This window comes from Lepisosteus platostomus, unplaced genomic scaffold, assembly GCF_059453375.1.
Source record: "Lepisosteus platostomus isolate fLepPlt1 unplaced genomic scaffold, fLepPlt1.hap1 Scaffold_40_H1, whole genome shotgun sequence".
Classification (NCBI taxonomy): domain Eukaryota; kingdom Metazoa; phylum Chordata; class Actinopteri; order Semionotiformes; family Lepisosteidae; genus Lepisosteus; species Lepisosteus platostomus.
In genome coordinates this window covers 672,501-692,500 of record NW_028291664.1, presented here as the reverse complement: position 1 = coordinate 692,500, position 20,000 = coordinate 672,501, and the positions used below count along the sequence as shown (strand labels likewise).

At 44.9% G+C, this 20,000-nt stretch overlaps 5 non-coding genes across 5 annotated transcripts; 1 reads left to right on the top strand and 4 right to left on the bottom strand.

Moving 5' to 3' along the window:
* Nucleotides 1-5,544: 5,544 nt before the first annotated feature.
* On the bottom strand, nt 5,545-5,617 carry trnam-cau (transfer RNA methionine (anticodon CAU)). Its single transcript has one exon. It is a non-coding gene; the product is annotated as a tRNA-Met (tRNA).
* A 2,083-nt stretch (nt 5,618-7,700) lies between these two features.
* Nucleotides 7,701-7,772, bottom strand: trnah-gug (transfer RNA histidin (anticodon GUG)). The gene has a single exon. It is a non-coding gene; the product is annotated as a tRNA-His (tRNA).
* Nucleotides 7,773-7,973: 201 nt separating this feature from the next.
* trnae-uuc (transfer RNA glutamic acid (anticodon UUC)) lies at nt 7,974-8,045 on the top strand. Its single transcript has one exon. It is a non-coding gene; the product is annotated as a tRNA-Glu (tRNA).
* Nucleotides 8,046-13,327: 5,282 nt separating this feature from the next.
* On the bottom strand, nt 13,328-13,469 carry LOC148634205 (U4 spliceosomal RNA). Its single transcript, XR_015933712.1, has one exon. It is a non-coding gene; the product is annotated as a U4 spliceosomal RNA (small nuclear RNA).
* A 727-nt stretch (nt 13,470-14,196) lies between these two features.
* trnas-cga (transfer RNA serine (anticodon CGA)) lies at nt 14,197-14,278 on the bottom strand. The gene has a single exon. It is a non-coding gene; the product is annotated as a tRNA-Ser (tRNA).
* Nucleotides 14,279-20,000: the final 5,722 nt, after the last annotated feature.

Here is a 20,000-nt window from a genome sequence, read left to right as displayed (position 1 = left end):
GGTCCGCAACAGTCTGCCATGCTTTTGTCATATACTGTAAAGTGGTGTCGAAACTGGGTGTCGAACTGGAGCCTCACCATTTGCATATGTGAGGCTCCAGTTATACATCGAGTGTCACATTAAATGACAAAAATGAAGAGAGTTAAAGCAGCTGGAGAGGTTTTCTTACAACTTTTGAGCTGACACAGTTTTGGAAAATGTTTCCTTCACGCTGCAGTGTACAACATAGGCAGCCAAGAGTCTCCAAAACAATACAGAATTGACAGATAGGAGAAAATTCCCACTCGTCCTGAAGTTCCCAAAATCCAGCACTGAGCGTAAACAAAGTGTCTAAGTAGCGTGGGAATGCTAACCCTAACCCTAGCTGGAGTTTGAGCAATCCAGCACTGAGCGTAAAAAGATGAGTCAAAGTAACGTCTAATCGGATTCGTTTCCTTAGAGCTGGTTCAGAGTTTGCTCAAGAGTTTACCCAGTGCGCATTGATTCGTCGAATATACGTATATTCACGGCGAAAATACGGCTATACGTATATACGTCGCCTCGACGTATAATCAACGTCGAATTGCAACCGTAAAATCGACGACATTAATAAACGCATATATAACGTCGAAAACACATCTAACACAGTGCCTGAGGCTTTTTACTGTACGTATCATGTGTGCCGCAACTAGGAGTATACGGCTCTCTGCACAGTGTACGAAGTAAATTATTTTCGCAGTAATTAATTTACACGTGTATAATAAATATAGTAAATATAATAAATTAATTACTGCGAAAATAATTTTCTTCGTAAATCCTGCAATCCAGATGATTGGGGCATTGGTGCATGGCTACAGTCTGTGCTAGGAACATGGAGAGGGTCTCTGGTTCAATACATATTTGTGGGTCTGGTATTATTCGTTATGATCATATCGTTAATATCCTGTTTGAAAAACATGTGGACTAAAGCTGCTGCTTCTGTGCTAATTGTACGCCCTGAAGGGATCATGAAGGTCAAAAAATGGTTTCATGGGAAAGGTTCTCTTATCTAGTGGCAGAACCTGATGGGTAGAACAATATAGTTTTAAGGGGGGTTACCCTTGGGAGTGATTCCCCTAGATGCAAATGATTTTTGTGGTTTGTTTGTTCATAATAAGATGTTTTGCAGGAACGGAACAAAGAGAAATTTTACAACTTCAGCTAGAATTGTTCTGCAAAACGTCACAGCTGAGGCAGGGGAACAATGTGTAGATTTTTCTAAGAGTTATTACCCAGTTGTTGACCAATCTGTTGACCAATGTTGACCAAAAAAGCCTAAGATTATGCTGGGCTCCAGCCCACAGGGATTTACCTGTGCTGTAAGAACTAATGAGTGAATAAGGAGACTGGATTCTGGTGAAAGACTTCAGGAAAAAGAAATGGTGTTCACTCAGGTGGAGGGGGCTGTACCAGGTGCTGCTGACCACTGCCACTGCTGTGAAGGTCACAGAAATGGTGCCCTGGATTCATGCTTCACACTGTAAAAAGGTCACAAACGAACTGAGCAAAGCGCAGGAGTGATGTCTCCACAAGGACAGATGGGGATAACCTGCTTGGGACTGATGTGCACAGCCTTTTTCCTTTTTATGTAGAAGCCTGTCACCACCCCAAAAGAGGAAGAATCTAAACACGAAGCCTCTTTGTATACAAACTGGCTGAATGAAACTGATAATGAGGGGGATATGAGTAATTTGTGGTATAAATTTATAAATCATACTGTAAAGTTAAAGAAATTTAATGCATCTTGTTATATATGTGCTTTAATGCCTCATTCTACAGCCTCACCCATGCGACTTTTTATGAAATGTACTCTTTTATTAATATCACGTTAGAAGGCTTAGACGCTATCAAACAAGAATTAAGGGGAGTTAGATTAATGGTACTTCAGAACAGGTTCGTGCTGGACCTTCAAAATGCAGCATCTGGAGGAGTCTATGCTTTAGTAGGAGACTCCTGTTGTACATATATTCCAGCTAATGACTATGATTACGGAAATCTTACGCTCGCTATTCAGCATTTGAAAGAACTAAAAGACAAGGTGAATAAAGAGAGAGGCATAAAAGATACACCGGCTTTTCTCTCCTGGTTAGAATCACTGTTTGGGCCAGGGGGAATGTTTTTCTTTTAAGTTACTAACACCGATTATAGGGGCTGTGATACTTGTCTTCCTGTTTTTATGTTGCTGTATGACATGTATTATTCCAATGCTTCGAAATATGGAAATATGGTACCTAGGGGGATAAACTGTTCATCCTTCCAGTCTGGAGAATTGGCAGCTGTCTGACGTCAGTAAGTGATCCTTAAAAAATTAATAGTCCCATGACAGTGTGCATCACCAGAAAATCAATTTCAATGCATTAAAACTCTTGTTATCCTTCTGATCATTGAAGTGTCATTGCCCCAGCACTGTATACTCTTACTTTTGACGCCTGTCTGAAGTTGGATCCATTTCTAAGAATGGTGACTCACATATCCTCATGCTCAACTTTGGCTCAACCACACAAACTATGAAGATAATCATCTGCTTTTGCTCCAAGATTTATGTTACTAGGCTCTCTCCTGGGGATCCTCGTGTTCAAACATTGCCCTTATTGTGGATGATCCATGACAGAATTCAGGGAATTCAGAATTCTGATACCTCAGCTCAGATTCTGACTGGGCAGACTGTCATTGCCTGGTGTGAATGTGTGCATATCTGTTTTTGTGCATGTTCTGTGGCCTGTTGTACAGTACATCACAAATGAAAGGGAAATGGAAAACTAAAATAAGACTCAAGTGTTTTATCTTTCATTAACAGTGTTTCATTAGTATCTGTGCTAGATCCTGTCATCCACTGCTTACCATGACAGGCTCTAGCACAGGATAGCAGCTAATACATTTAAAAATCTCACTGCACAATGTTGTATATTCAAGGGCTGATCTTCTGTACTTTTTCTTTCACTTTTCATTTCCAAGAAACTCAGTCCTGCCAGGAATAATCTGAGAACAAAATCAATCTGAGTGAAAATCTAAGCAGAGGAAGATTGTTTTACAGAGTCAACAAGGTCTAATTCAAGGTCATCAGCACTAACAACATTCTCTCTGGAGACAGGCGATAAGAAAATTGAAAGTGTGTATTGTTACTGTCACGACCACCAGGCAGTCAAGACCAAAGCGTAAGCAAGCTAATCAGCCCCAGCAGCGGGTGATTATTAACAAACGCCGCCGCACGAGTTAAACCACCTCCGCACACTCACTGTGCGGTGCGCACTGCTATTTAAACCATCTTCACCTGCTTCCCACTGCTCGGTATTGAGTCTACTCCTTGAGAGCTCTACCTGGCGTTTTTCCCCGTACCTCGTTTATTCTGGATTTTGGATTCCCCTTCTGCCTTTTCAACTTTGCACCTCGCCTCTCGCCTCGGACTGTCTGCTACCGGAGAACTTCCTGGATTACGACTTGCCTTTCGCCTTTTGACTACGACCTTGCCTCTCGTTTTGGTTTGTTCGCCTGCCTCATCTATCACCCGTGCCTGCGTCTGCACATGGTCCGTGTATCTTCCCACCAGGGATTCCTAACAGTTACATAACAGCAGAGACTATGAGTTATGCTATCATGAGAGTGGTGATGGATTTTTTTCATTGCTTAGTTTTGCAGGTTCTGTACATTTGAACATTCAAAGTGACTAAAGTAAAGGAGTTTTCCCTTTTTACCACATAATTCCCAAAGATCAACACTAATAGAAAGCCTAATTCCAGCCAAGATTCAATTACTGTCTCTCAGGCATCCCAGCAGTGGATTTCATGACTTCAGACAGCCATCTTTATCAGTGGAGAACTCAATGCTCTGAGGTTTACTGGCAGAGTCTCACACTGGGTAATATGTTGGTAAATAATGTCCTATGGAATTCTACTATTGATAAATTCTACTATGGAACTGCGATGTGTCCTGAAAAAATATTCTATGATAGTGGTACAGTCCATCACACCCCACCTACAGCCTTTAAAAGAGAAAAAAAAAATTCTGATATTATGGTGGAAAAAGAGCCCTGGAATCTTTGTAGAAGGACAAAAGATGGAAAGAATGGGCAGTGTAACCATGGCGAAGAGAAGGGAAATATTGGAGAGAGCTTTTTTCATACACTTTTTATCATTGTTTTTCCAGCCCAACAATGATCAACAAATATGGGCAGGCATCCTGTGCCAAATCCAATCTACCTTTCTTCCAAGCATACAGGAATGTCAGTGAATTAAATATTGACATATGAAAATACCCAAAAATATGCAATCACACATATGCAGTTTGAGCAAACATAAGACAATACCCAAGTACCACAAACTACCAGGCATCATTAGCAGTTCAGGTGGGGAGCTGTGTCAGCATGCGTAGGCTGCAAAGGAACAAGTAATAGGTCTATTCCATGCTTAAAAGAGAAGAAAGAAAACACAACATTTCAGCCGTGGAGCCCTCACACCTGAAGAAGGCTCCACGGCCGAAACGTTGTGTTTTCTTTCTTCTCTTTTCATCTAGTGTCATTAGCCAGTTCCTGTCAAAATAAAATAGAAATGGATAACATTCTAGAGAGAGTTTGAAATACCAAGGTACAATTTAAACCATATTTCTTCCACTACAACCACAATATTTTGGAGAGCCTATTTTCGCTGAGCCTAACTGTTCTGGCATGCCCGTTAGCCTCCGTCCTGCTTCAGCAATGAATGCAACGGGGCACATTCTGAGGGAGATGCAGTCAATCAGGTTGCAGGAAAACCACGCTATGCTTTTTTTTGAGATCCTGAAAAGGACAGAGGGGCCATGTATATGTGTGCAGCTGGATATGTAATTGCAGGTGGCGTAGCAAATTCTGCTGAAGCCCCACTGCCTGGTGTGGACGGTAGCTGTGCATGTTGCAGCAGAATTGTGCATGTGAGATCAAGGGGGCATGTCATGTGTTTGAGCACTTCACTCCCTTCCGGAAGAGTCCCAAAAATTTGTAAGTTCTTTGGATGACCTGTGGACCGATCTTTCACGATGAAGAATTCCTTAAGAAGAATAGATCTCAGCCCTCCATCCCAATGCCTCCATCTCAAAACAGCAACCTCCCACTGCCCTTAGTCTGCAAGGCAGTCCTTTCAAGTGCAATGATGACGCCGGGACCTTCGTTGCCTATTGTATGAGCTGAACTTTTGTGCTCATCAATTCAACGCTCTTTCCATCAACTCATCTTGTCTTTTGACGCTTCGTGTTTTGTGCTCCTTTGACTATCGGCATATCGGGTGACTGCAAACACTGAAGTTCTTGCTTACGGAGTGTGGAACAGTGTTTTCAAGTGATCGCTGTTCTGTCATGTTGACGCCGAGTGAATCTTTCTTTGGCAACATAGGCAGGCTGACAGCAAAAGTAATGTCAAATTTCTTGACTTATTTCTGAATGTGAATGTTCTTTAGAAAAAGGATGCGGCGTTGCTTCTCCCCCGTGTAAAGGTCACGCATTCCAGACGTGGTTATGAGCGAACAGTTGCCGCAAGTGTTTGAAAAGAGCAAGCAGCCCTGCCCCGTGTGAGGATCAAACTCAGGACCTTCAGATGATGAGACTGACACGCTACCAACTACGCCAACGAGGCCAGCTGCGGTGCACAGCCGGAAAGTTTGCCTCATATGGATTTCAGTCGCCCGTTCCCTAATCTTTAGACGCCCTCTGCTGGATGTTGCATTTGCCTTTTGATCTCACCGATACTTTTTTGGTCTGTTTCTGTTGCGAGTCCGTTTTTCAGATCTCACCTAGCACAAGTCTCTCTGGCTGAAGTGGCCTCTCTGCTTCAGCATCGTGCCCTCACTCAGCCATTAAAAACGTCACTCGGACTTCTGACATGCTGACATGAAATGTCAAGAGAGAGTGGCGGAGACGCTTAAGGCAGAGAGAAGATGAAGAGGGGGCGTGGCTGCGAAATGATTGACAGCTGCATGACGCTCTCCATGCAAGGTGTGACCACAGGCTAAAGGACACCTTTCGGCACATCAAGCTCTAAGCACACACCTGGAGGACGTGGGAAATGATCCCGCTACCTCACGCATGCAAAGCGAGCGCTGTACCATGCAAGCTAACCCCCCTCGCTGGAGCTCATGCCTCGGTGTCGCCTAGTGCCGCTTGTTCCCCTCTTACCGGGTGCAGTTCACTGCCCTTCGTCTGCAAGGCAGTCTTGTAATTGCGGCTTTCTTGACTTATTGATGAAGGTCTGACTGGACGAGCGAATGACGCCTCTCCCCCGTCCTCAAGCTCGCTGACAGAATAAAATAGAAAGTGCTGCCGTGGCTCATTGGTTTAGGGGTATGATTCTTGCTTAGGGTGTGGGAGGTCCCGGGTTCAATTCCCAGCTGAGCCCTTGTGTGCTCTTTTTGTCCTCGTCCACAAGACTGGGAACTGATATCCACATCACCTTGCAGCATCTGCTTATGGCAAACGATGGAATGTGACTAATGACTGAACGAGCCTGGTGAATACTCATCACGTGGCACAATGAGAGCGTGCAGTCAGCTGTCCAAGGCAGCAACCTCATTGCTCGTTCAAAAGAACACGTACTGAAAACTCATCACCACTATGTCGTAAATGAGCACCGCGATCGCTTGTTGTCAGGCGTCCTTACTTGGGAAATGCAGAAGCAAAAACTGCCCTCTCTCAGCCACCGAAACGTGTGCGGCTCGCCTTGCACTCTCTGCGCCTCGCATATTTATGGAGCTGTCTGCTCTTCTTTCTGTTGAAGTACGCAAGTTACGGGGCGTACTGCAGACTATGATGTGCTCAATGACAGCTTTCAAGATTTGAAAACTATGAGCTTGAGGGCTCAAGTCGAACGAATGTGGTTGTTATGCAATTGATGATCAAACGCACATATTCTAACGATTCGTGAGAGTATGTTCTAAAGGTCCCTGGCTCGATCCCGGGTTTCGGCATTTTGTTTCATCGCTCCCTTTGTTCCTCTCTCCAGCGCCCCCTGCCTAAAATGACGCGTCCCTTTCTCAGCCCGAAACGCAAGCGATACACCAGCAACAAACCCTACAGGTTTCCGTAGTGTAGTGGTTATCACGTTTGCCTAACATGTGAAAGGTCCCAGGTTCGAGACCGGGTGAAAACAGCCCCTTCTTGCACGCTCCTGCACTTCACAGAGGTCTTGAACCACCAGTCATTTGTTCCCAATGTATTTCCGGTGCCTTCATGCACTCTTGTACCAAACGCACGTTCCTTCTGTATGCGGAGCCGATCATTTGCAATTGGGCTGTGCCGACAGATCAGGACGAGCTCTGTCGGCTCAAAAGCAGCGCAGGACCTGCAAGAACAACAGAAAGATTAGCATCCAGCGGGGGCTTCTTAGTGAGCCCAAGATCTCATCAAGAATCGGCTCCAGCAACAGGGCTGGACGCATTGTTCCATTCTCCGACCACTCTCGGTGTAAACAAGTCCCTCCTGGTCTCTGCTTGAATTGCACTTTCCTGCGTTTGCTTTGGTGTAACTGGCTTCCCCTGCATGGGCGAATGTGAAGAAGATCCTTAGTAAGTCATTGAAGAAACCCGAGAAGAGGTCGGAGTGGTCCCTGTCGTTCATCAACGATCCAGTCAGGCAGTACTCCTCTGTAAAGCGCCGTTCGTTCACATCAATTGGCTTTTTTTTGCCTTCATTCGTGCAAGTAGTAAAAGCAGACGCCCCTATTCTGCCGTGACCCGGATTCGAACCGGGGTTGTTGCGGCCACAACGCAAAGTACTGACCACTATACGATCACGGCGAGTTACCGATACACACATGGCAGGGCGGAAAAGGCTGTGCTCTCTTCGTGTGACATAATTCGGGAAAGTCCTGACGTTGCATTTCAACTGAGCCCCAGTATACATCGACCCTTCGACACTCTGAGTGACAACTCTCTTGCGTGTTTTCTCATATTTATGTAGTTTGCTTGCATGATGCCCGGAACAACAGGGTTGTGCACTCCCATATGGTCTAGCGGTTAGGATTCCTGGTTTTCACCCAGGCGGCCCGGGTTCGACTCCCGGTATGGGAACGTGTCAATTTTGCCTCCTGCTTTCCAAAAGATCAGCACTGTGTACGAAGGAGCCGCATTAAAACTACTCAACGTGCAAAACGTGCGAGAAGAGGGGGCGCTTGTTTCCAGCCGAAACTTCTCGCGTGTGAGACGAGCTGACCATCGCTGCAGGAGGTGGGAGGGTCACTCTGGTAGACAGGGCTGACCTTCGGCAATAGGATTTATACTCTCCAAGATGATATTTGCACTTTCTGGAGAGGCGATTTTCTCCACTTCAGTAGCCCGATTTCGTCGATTGCGTGGAGAGGGCTGTAGAATGTGACGCCGCCTTTCCTGCTCCGTCCATGACAGGCGTGCTGGTCTCTGGAGAGAGAGCACGGTCTATCAGCGCACTCCAATAAAGGCACTGGAAGCAGCTGAATTGCATTGGCGAAGCTCAGCGCTGGGCCGCTGAGCACATCTTACCACAGTTTCCGTAGTGTAGTGGTTATCACGTTCGCCTCACACGCGAAAAGTCCCCGGGTGGAAACAGACTTCTTTTGTCGCCACGCACAAAAGGGGATTGGGGATTCACCTAGCGCTGTGATCGAACAGACCCACTCACCTCTTAGTGTGGCGGGATCTGCACAGTGCATGTCGCAGCGCATCCTTCTTTCACTTCAATGCACGTCCTGATGTACCCCGGTCTCGCGCGTGACAGGTGGAGACAGGTGACAGGTCCGCGTGACAGGTCCTATACTAACGAGGAAGACATCGCTCTCTCCGACCCCCGGCATCGTGGCCCGACCCACCGTGCTGGAAGCCGACTCGTGCTGTGATTCCTTTACGGAGCAGAAATGACAACCGAGGAGCCGAGAGATCATTTCAGCATTTCGCGTCTGAACGGAAAACACAAACGACCAACTCGGAATGACTTCCTTTGACGCTTATCAAAGCGTTCTTTGTGCATCGAACAGACCCACTCACCTCTTAGTGTGGCGGGATCTGCACAGTGCATGTCGCAGCGCTCCCTGCTTTCACTTCAATGTGCTTCCTGATGTCGAGTCGTGTGCCGTGCGGAGGCTCTGAAAGCGAGAGCAATGAAAAGGTGCACGACGCTGTGTTAGAAAATAGAGAAGTGAAAGGCAGTTCTTTCTCTAAGGAGGTAAAAGAAAAGCTACTCCTCGTCGGAGAAATCGAACCCCGGTCTCCTGCATGACAGGCGGGGATATTTGCCACTATACTAACGAGGAAGACATCGCACGTTCCGACCCCCGGCATCGTGTCCCGACCCAGCGTGCTGGAAGGCGACGCGTGCTGTGATTCCTTTACGGAGCAGAAATGACAACCGAGGAGCCGAGAGATCATTTCAGCATTTCGCGTCTGAACGGAAAACACAAACGACCAACTCGGAATGACTTGCCTTTGACGCTTTTCAAAGCGTTCTTTGTGCACGACGACTGCGCCGCCTAGCAGATACAAATGGGTTGTACAACTTTGAAGTAGCAAATGGAAGAGGGCTAAGCCCCCTCTCTTTTAGCCCAGGTTCGATCTGTCTCCCAGACTCACCAGGTGCACGCACACACACACACCCGTGCCGTTGAAGTGCTCTGCTTCATTTCTAAGGGCAACTCAACATTCACTCCTACCCCGAGTGCAGAAAAGACAGCGTCTGCAGCAACAGCAGCTCAGGTCTCTGCCCATCTCCTCTGCTCTGCGCCTCCTGCGGAGTGGAGTCCTGCCTGGAGCTGTGTTTGCAGGCGGCGGCTCCCCGCGCCCTGTCTGTGCGTCGTGAAATTAATTAATAACGTTAATAAATTTATAAAGTAAAGTTATAAATTAGAAATTAATAACGATATAATTATATTCATGTACCGCAACACAAGAATAGTACACACTGTACATTGTCTGTCGATAATGTTTCTGTAGTGCTTTTTCAGCACTCAGCATGTGACTGTGCTGGTGGTGCTGTGGGTTAGGTTCCTGACTTCCATGTCACACGGTCTATGATTGAATCCCATAGAACTATGACTTCATTATTTAACAAACATTTCTTTGAAAAAATGAAACGTTTCCCTTGGTCAGAGATTAAATAAAACCTCACTTTTTTTGAGGTTTTACTGTGCAGAGTGAGGTTTTACCTCACTTTTTTTGAGCAGAAGGTTTACTGTGACCTGAGAAGGGCCGGCATCCAATCACGGTGGTACACACACACGCTCTCACTCATCTGAGCTACACGGCTACCAAGATGATCTCGGGTGCGCCGAGCTGGTACGGAACATATTGAACTGATCGACGGCGAATTGTCTCTCAGACAGGCTTTTCACCTCTAAGCTCCCTGACTGACAGTGATCAGCTAGGTAGTGAAACAGTCAGCTGCTTCTAAGCCTTAAACAGCTGCATCTCGGCGCTTCCACGGAGAGATGATTTGAAAGCCGAACATCGCCCATTGGGAACACCTTACTATCACTAGTTTAAGAGACTCTTAAGGTCTTGCAGAGGTGCCTGTCTAATAGCATGCGCTTTGCAAGCTATAGGTGTTTAGGCTGAGGCAGAATGCCTGTTAACAAAATGTTTTTCTAAAGGTGTGTCTAAGTGGCTGCAAAAGGACAACACTCCTGGGGCGCCGTGGCTCAGCTCCTGCACTTGATTATAATGCCGTTACGTGTCGAAGCAGTAATTTACGTCATCCTACCACTGCAACACGGGGAATAGAGAGAAATGAGCACACGCTACGAATCGTCTCAATCACTCCCTAGAGTCGTAAGGCGCATTGAAGGGTGCACCCCCATCATTAATCGTTGCGCCTCTGTGAAAGGAAAGCTCTTGGGCAGTCTTTGAAACAGCTCGGATGAAACACTTGATTGCTTCCATGTGCATCTGGAGCCCACTTCTTATTTTCACTTCACGCCGCCCAAAGCATTTCTAAAACAGGAGATTCGCGTTTGGGAATGCGCCCTGCCCTACAAATAAAACAGGTCTACGGCTCTGAAACCTGCTCCACGGAAAACAGCTCTGTTGCGCTTTTGATCAAAGGGAGATTCGCTGTTCTTACTTTTTGATGACATAACACCCAAAGGGGCTTCTTTGGAGCTGGATTCCAACCAGCATCCTTAAGTTTCTTGGCGGTATCCTTTACAGTCCTCTGTTCGGTCGACAAGGGACTGAAGGGGGCAGCTTTCCTCACACATACAGTGCAATGTACTGTAGTGTTCCCCTTCATTGAATTCGCAGTTCTGCATCAGACCTCTAACTCGTTTCCTTAGCTTGGATTTAAGTCACGAAGCAGGCTTCTACTGTATAAACTTCTAGAGGAATCACAAACTATTTGAGAGGCCACCATCCCAGGGGGACCTGACAAAGTCTATCCCTAAACACCTAGCGCAGTCTCTCGAGAGACTGTCAAAAATCGCTTTCTCTGTTTGCGTTGCAAGTAAGTGAAAACGCGGTCTCAAACCAGAGCTACTTGGCAGCAGCGGCACGTAAATACCGTTACTGTTACTGCTCGATACCGACGTTAGCCTACTATACCATGTTCAGCCACCGCTAGAAAATGTACGGCTCTAGAACCAGAGCAAACGACAGAAGGGCCAACGCCGAACAGGCACACGTGTCAGACATGGAGCGCGACGAGGATGGGATTCGAACCCATGCGTGAAGAGCACAATGGATTAGCAGTCCATTGCCTTAAACACTCGGCCACCTCGTCGACGACACTGGGCTGTCCAGACATGGGTTGGCGCACTCCAGATGATCTTTTTCTTTTTTTTCCCTCATACTCGAGGGTCATTTTCCTGTTCCACATGCGATTTCAACATTTTCCTTGGGAGATGTCAAGCCAGCAAGCCACTGCTGTGGTTCAGTGGCCAGTGTGGAGTTCAGTGGCCCTGTTGTACACAGAAAGCACATTGAGCTCCTTGGACATGAAAAGTTCCAGATAAAAGCCATTTGTCACCCTTTCTCTTGGTGTTGATGTTGCTATTGTATGTAAAGGTGGCAACTTGCTCAGCGAGCAGGCGGAGCACACACCGAATGCAGATGTGTCTGAGTGGTGTGTCCAAGTGGCTGCAAAAGGACAGCCCTCCCGGGACGCCGTGGCTTAGTTGCTTAAGGCGCCTGTCTAGTAAACAGGCGACCCTGGCTCCGATTCCCAGCGGTGCCTTTTTTGTTCTGTCTTCTCGAACAGAACTGGTCATTATGGACAACTGCCTACGGCTAGACTTAATTAAATGCAAGCATTCATTTCCTGTCATGAACGACTTGTTTTTCTTAAAATGGATGCAACTTGCAAAACATGAAATACAAACCTTGCTAATCAGCGCTAGCGGCTGGCAAAAAAAAAAGAAGTCAGCAATGTTTTTTTTCTTTAACCTTAACCCTGCTAACGGAGACGAGTTAATCGACCGAGTCTATGCAGCTTAAACGGTGCGGAAGTCGGGTTCTTAGCTGAAAGGGTGGTAAATCACGCTCACCCCAGTCCTTAATCTTTTAAAGAGGATACAAAATTGAACCTAGTCGCCACATCACATACATCCTGTTCAATGATAAAAAGGTAACATCTATCCTCGCTCCAGAGTAAATCTCACGTTGAGGGCATATTTTTTTTCACTTAAACCGTGAGTCGGGCTCGGCTGCACAGAGGACAGAGCAGAGCAATGAGGTCACGGGGACAGGGGAGTCACACGCTGGCGGTTTGAATACGCGGAAGATCACTGAGGGATCCACAGTATATGGACCCTCTGTGCGCCATCAGTCCGCACTCCGGACTCTGAATCCTTTCCCCGGAGTAAATCTGTTACATTGAAAGAATGCTTCTCGCAGGTTAAAAGAGGGACCCTTGTTAATTGGAGAAATCAATGATTTCGAATGAATTCTGTATGCTTTAAAATACAGCTATACACAGAAAACATGCAGGACACTGGTCATGATGTTTCCCGAGCCGAAACACTCTTTTCAAATTGTCAAAGGTTTGCTTTGCGAACGCTGCAGGACATCGCACAATCTCTTTTGAACGGGGACAAACGATTTCTTAGGGGGCGCAGTAAGTACAGACGTTTAAAAAGCTCCACTCATGCCGACGATGCAGCATGAAGAAGCGCAACCTAACGTTTGACAGACAAAAGCCGGGCGCCGCTACGAGCAATACGAAACCAAACTGACAGCACACGGCGTTTCGCGCTGACTCAAAAGTGATCTCGACAGACGCTGTTCTCTGCATAACGCTGAAAGAGCTAAAGAGCGTTTCTGTTGAGACGTAACAAGCTCTTTCTTTCTACCATGATGTCACCATGACAAAATCTGTCTTTAAACACCTTGCTCAGTCTCTGACGAGACTGTCAAAAATTGCTTTCGCCGATTGTATTGCAAACCGGTGGAAGCGGGGTATTGGGAAAAGTTTTCAACTAGCAATAATCGCGCCTCGGCTAAACCTCACAGGCTACGATACTGCCACTGCGCAAAGCTGACGGTTGCCAGGCAACCGCGGGGATCCTATGGAAATCGTTATCGATCGTCTCATGGCATGTCGTTGCTGTAACGCTTCATATTTGTCGTCTTCTTCTTCTAGCTTGAGGTTTTGAAGAATTTCATGACAGACAAGGGCTCCGTCGGGAACAAAGGGCGTTGTGAGAAAACCGTTGCTTATTTTCAGCAGCAGAAATACAACCCTTTAAATACAAGATTACAGAACAATGACGAAGGGCATGCCGGGAGGAACTCATGCACTACAGAGGAAAGGGGGCGGGCACGTACAGTTCACATTCAAGCCACAAGTACTCTTCTCGGATGTTGCACAAACAAATCCTAACGTCATGAAAGCGTGATGCAATTTCTGTGGCTACATTTGTTGCACGTCATGCACAGTAAGAGTGTTTCTAACACCAAATAAAAAGTCAACAATTAGCGAACACGCCTTCTCCTCAGTTAACCCACTGAAACCCTTGCTGTTAACAGTTCTTTACTGCGTGCTTTACGAGCACCTACATATCATGTCGGTTCTTTCAGCTTTATTCATTAGGTTTTCAAAGGCATAAGTAGAGCACCAGAGGTGCGAACGCAAAATGTGTGGTTATCTGAAGAATTGATTTCCATGGCAGCGGGGCCAAGCGATTTAGCATTTCTATAGTACCAGGAAAGGAGAAGCGACACTTCGCCTTTGCCGCGCAGGCACAAGGCGACGTGCGGCAGACGCCGTAGTCGGCAGGATTCGAACCTGCGCAGGGAGTCCCCAACGGATTTCGAGTCCATCGCCTTAACCACTCGGCCACGACTACAGCGAGCTCGCCGCCGCCGCATTCCTCCTATAATCTAACACGGAGTGCGAGGTGGCTGCGGAAACTTTTTCAAAGTCGCTCTCCGTTAAAAAAAATAAATACCTTTCACAAAATACGTGCCGGCAGACAGACACGCCTCAGAGGGTTTAAGGCTGGCTTCACGTTCAAATGCTAAAGTCTCCCCGTCCGGATGTCAAAATGCAACTTTGGCAGACAGAAAAAACATCAACAAACCACAAATGTGGACAAGGATTTTACAAGCTGCACCACACTGCACTTTCAAAAGCATTTACATTCCTATTAGACGCAGGAATTTCCTTTGATTTGCGCGCTTACGAACGCCATGGAAAACGAAACAAAACAAAAGCCCTCAGCTCCTGCACTTGATTATAATGCCATTACGTGTCGAAGCAGTAATTTACGTCATCCTACCACTGCAACACGGGGAATAGAGGGAAATGAGCACACGCTACGAATCGTCTCAATCACTCCCTAGAGTCGTTAGGCGCATTGAAGGGTGCACCCCCATCATTAATCGTTGCGCCTCTGTGAAAGGAAAGCTCTTGGGCAGTCTTTGAAACAGCTCGGATGAAACACTTGATTGCTTCCATGTGCACCTGGAGCCCATTTCTTATTTTCACTTCACGCCGCCCAAAGCATTTCTAAAACAGGAGATTCGCGTTTGGGAATGCGCCCTGCCCTACAAATAAAACAGGTCTACGGGTCTGAAACCTGCTCCACGGAAAACAGTTCTGTTGCGCTTTTGATCAACGGGAGATTCGCTGTTCTTACTTTTTGATGACATAACACCCAAAGGGGCTTCGTTGGAGCTGGATTCCAACCAGCATCCTAAAGTTTCTTGGCGGTATCCTTTACAGTCCTCTGTTCGGTCGACAAGGGACAGAAGGGGGCAGCTTTCCTCACACATACAGTGCAATGTACTGTAGTGTTCCCGTTCATCGAATTCGCAGTTCTGCATCAGACCTCTAACTCGTTTCCTTAGCTTGGATTTAAGCCACGAAGCAGGCTTCTACTGTATAAACGTCTAGGGGAATCACAAACTATTTGAGAGGCCATCATCCCAGGGGGAACTGACAAAGTCTATCCCTAAACACCTAGCGCAGTCTCTCGAGAGACTGTCAAAAATCGCTTTCTCCGTTTGCGTTGCAAGTAAGTGAAAACGCGGTCTCAACCCAGAGCCACTTGGCAGCAGCGGCACGTAAATACTGTCACTGCTCGATACCAACGTTAGCCTACTATACCATGTTCAGCCACCGCTAGAAAATGTACGGCTCTACAACCAGAGCAAACGACAGGATGGCCAACGTCAAACGTGTCAGACATGGAGAGCGACGAGAAAGGGATTCGAACCAATGCGTACAGAGCACAATGGATCAGCAGTCCATCGCCTTAACCACTCGGCCACCTGAAAACCGTCTTTAAACCGTTCCGTCTTCAGGGTGAGGGGGGCGCTCACCCTGAGGTCTGTGCGGGTCCCAATGCCCCAGCATAGTGACGGAGACGCTGTGTTGTAAAAGGGCGCTGTCTTTTGGATGAGATGTAAAACCGAGGTCTCAGTGCTCTGTGGTCATTTAAAATGACCACCAAAACCTTTGACAAATGCTCTTGGTAATTGATGGTCTTCAATAATGCTTCTCCTTTAGGTACATTTTAAATCAGCTGAAAAATGCTGTGAAATGGGGGGGCACTTCAGGCCAGTGTAGGATTTGGGTTACAAGAACCATGAAACTGCACGAGAAAGCCCGTACACTGAATTACACGGCTTTCTATTCAAAGGAGGACAAAAGAAATTCCCTGAGTTTAATTTTTTGCAGCATAGAGAGGAGCACTGTCTTGAGGCCGGTTAGCTCAGTTGGTTAGAGCGTGGTGCTAATAACGCCAAGGTTGCGGGTTTGAGCCCTGTACGGTCCAGGTCCCTGTTTGTAAAACAGGCAAATGATTATCTCAGGGGCCCATTCCTCATTCTCAAGACACATGTATGCAGTATGTACACCGTGCATTGAGCAATAGGGACTGAATACACCAAAGGTAAGGTTAGAAGTCATTCTGAGGTGCCACATCTGAGGGATACAGCTAGGCATCCGAAATGGAGGGTTTGAGACCCTTCAGGAGTACTGCATCCTTTGAGACCGACCCGTGCATGTTAAACAAATGATCATTTCTTTCGGCATTAGGGACTAAATATACTAAACATATGATGCTAAAATGTTATTTTCACATATATTAATGTAATAAATGATTGCTTATGCTTTATAAACAAATCTAATTAAAATAAAAGCTTAAGTTTTGTATTTATCTTGTACCATAGAACATGATTTTCTTTGTATTTCAAGCCCACAAAGTGTCCAAATGACGCACTACATGATATAAGGAAGATTATCACATGCATATCGGTATTATCTTTCTTATGAAAATGCATTCCTTTCATTACCTTTTACTTTTTAAAATGAACTCAAATTGAGTATAATGTAATAATTTAAGTAGAATAGATTCTAATAATATAATGATCCAGTGTTTTGCACTACTTCACTGCTTCACTGCTCTATGCCATCTGGAAATAAATCCTCAGACTGCTTACTGCCCTGGGCATGTACCAATAAATTAAAGGAGCACATCTGTTTATCACTGCGTTGAAGCAGGAGACACACAGTCTCTGCAAACACATCCTAGATACAGTGTTCCAGCACCTTTGACCTCATCCAGAACATATCATTTCTTGAAAGGGATTGCTGTCCGAATGCACATCTGAATCCCAAACAGAATCTCTAGTAAAATACGATCATTTGTGAAACAGGCAAATGACTGTCTCAGGGGCCCATTCCTCATTGTCAGACACATGTATGGAATGCTTTCACCGTGCATTGAGCAATAGGGATTAAAAACACCGCAGGTAAGGTTAGATGTCATGTTCTATGATCATTTCTTTCAGCATTAGGGACTAAATATACTAAACGTATGATGCTAAAATGTTATTTTTACATATATTAATGTAATAAATGATTGCTTATGCTTTATAAACAAATCTAATTAAAATAAAAGCTTAAGTTTTGTATTTATCTTGTACCATAGAACATGATTTGCTTTGTATTTCAAGCCCACAAAGTGTCCAAATGTTCTATGATCATTTCTTTCAGCATAAGGGACTAAATATACCAAACATATGATGCTAAAATCCTGAAAAAAGGATGTGCTCCATCTCGTCAGTAGATTGGATTCCAAAACTGATTTGGGTCAATATACATTACCTTTGAAATTAAAGTACAGTCTACTGTAGGGAACCATCAACTTAGAAAGCATTGGCCTTCCCTGGGGGTCAGGTAGGTGCAAAAGATAAACCTTTATCCTATCTTTATCTTAAGATAAGTGGCCAAGCAGTATTTTTCCAAGTTTCACCAAGCACATCATGTTGCCATAGTAGACAAAGTTCTATAAAATGTTAAATAACTTTTAAAAAAAGCATCTTGGTCTTACAGTACTGTACAAGGTGAATTAAACTGTCCCTGGTAATAAAAAGTAATTAGAAGCATCTCAGAAACTTTATCTCTAGAAACATTAGCTGTTTTATATCATGTAATTTAGTGTGATGTTGTCAGAATTCAAGGACATTATCACACACAGAAATTGGTTCAGTTAAATCTAAAAAACACAGCTAAACATGGGTTTAAATGTAACAGAAGTCTTACCTCTTGTCAAAAGATTTAATTCAAGAAGCGATGTAATAAATGATTGCTTATGCTTTATAAAGAAATCTAATTAAAATAAAAGCTTAAGTTTTGTATTTATCTTGTACCATAGAACATGATTTTCTTTGTATTTGAAGCCCACAAAGTGTCCAAATGATGCACTACATGATATAAGGAAGATTATCACATGCATATCGGTATTATCTTTCTTATGAAAATGCATTCCTTTCATTACCTTTTACTTTTTAAAATGAACTCAAATTGTGTATAATGTAATAATTTAAGTAGAATAGATTCAGGTAGGAAATATAGAGTCATGATGTTTATGGCTGACATCATTTCACATGGGTGAATTTTAAGCTAAGAAATAAAAACATTTACAATGAAGATACCATTGCTTAATTTTAAATGCCTTTAAAAAATAAATACCTCCTGAGAATAATTTGCCACTCCCAGATCCTTGGTAAGGTACTGTTTGAATCCAATCAGGAGAGGAGCATCCAGGGAGTGCTTTCTATAGAGTCCAGCTTGGGCCACTCTCTTCCGGCCTGCTGATACTTTTTAACTACTCAGGGCCTGTAAGGATATAAAACACCGGTTTAAACATTTTATACCTATAAGACAAATTAGAATTTTAGTAAAAAATAGATACATCTGAAAAATAAAAAGTCTTACTGCTGATAGAGTTCTTCAGAGCTCACATCTTCCCCTTCCTTATCCGCTTCTGTTTCAGTTTCTAGAGCAGCCTCTGGCATCTCTTCCTCCTGGACAGCGGCCTCTTGCTCAGGGCCGCTGGAATGCAGGTAGATTCTTTTCAACATGCTTTTACATAATATGTTGTAACAATGATTTCAAAAAGAAACTACAGAAGCCTTACAGATTAAAAATATCTCACCTTGCCAATGTGTCTTCAGGCTTCCCATGTACAAAAAGGCCCAAGGACTCTAGCAGTCTTACAACCACTATCCTGTTTGCCTCACCAGACACGATCTCTATTCTGTGGTAATCCACGATGACCCCGTTCTTCAGGTGATTCATCATGTCCTCCCTCGCCTGTTGAGAGGCCATCCTGATCTTTTCTGCCGTGGCGTGCTTCATACACGCCCTCTTCAAGTGAGCAGGAAGCTGATCAAGAGTATTCAGGCACATCTTGCACACCAGGGGAATCCTCGCGGGTTTCCTTTGAAAATAAATAATACCATCTGTGTATAGAAACAAGCTAAGACTGATTTCTTAAATTATCCTTAATTTTCTCTCTCATAGTTTGAGCATAATGATTTTATTGCATTTATATAAGAATTGCTCATTGCTCCTAAATAAATAATGGTTTCATAAAAAAGTGAACACTTACTTGGTCTCAGTCACAGACTTTCCAATAGAAGCCATTGTGGAGTTCAGCAACTGCAGGTCCTAGAAGTGGGGAAGGAATTTTAAAAGAGAAATTGAATTACAATACAGAAGGAATGGCTGAGGGATCACTGAAATATATATATACAAATTCCAAAGACTGAGTCCATATAGAAACAACTACCTTTCATTTTCAGTATAAGAAAAAAAAACATTATCTTCCAAAGCATCATAAAATTGTCCCTTCTTCCAGACTCTACTTCTCTCTTGTAGTAGTATAGCAGACCTTTCCAGGTGAGCAGATCACAGAGTCCGAAATGAGCTTCCTCCATCAAGCAAAGTACCTGAACATGACTCTGTCTTCATAAAAGCGCCCCTGTAATAAAGAAATTAAATCCGAAATCAAGAGGGCAGTTGCCTACTGAAATACAAGAAGTCATCAATTTTAACCTAGCAACACATTAAAGGCTGCATCTATACAAGTACGATTCTAGAAATGCTCACCAGATTACGTTTTAAGAAGGAACTGCGCCTCAGGTTCCGCCGAGATCTTAACTCGGATGGCAGGATTCAGAGTCCGGAGTGCGGACTGATGGCGCACGGAGAGTCCATATACTGTGGATCCCTCAGTGATCTTCCGCGTATTCAAACCGCCAGCGTGTGACTCCCCT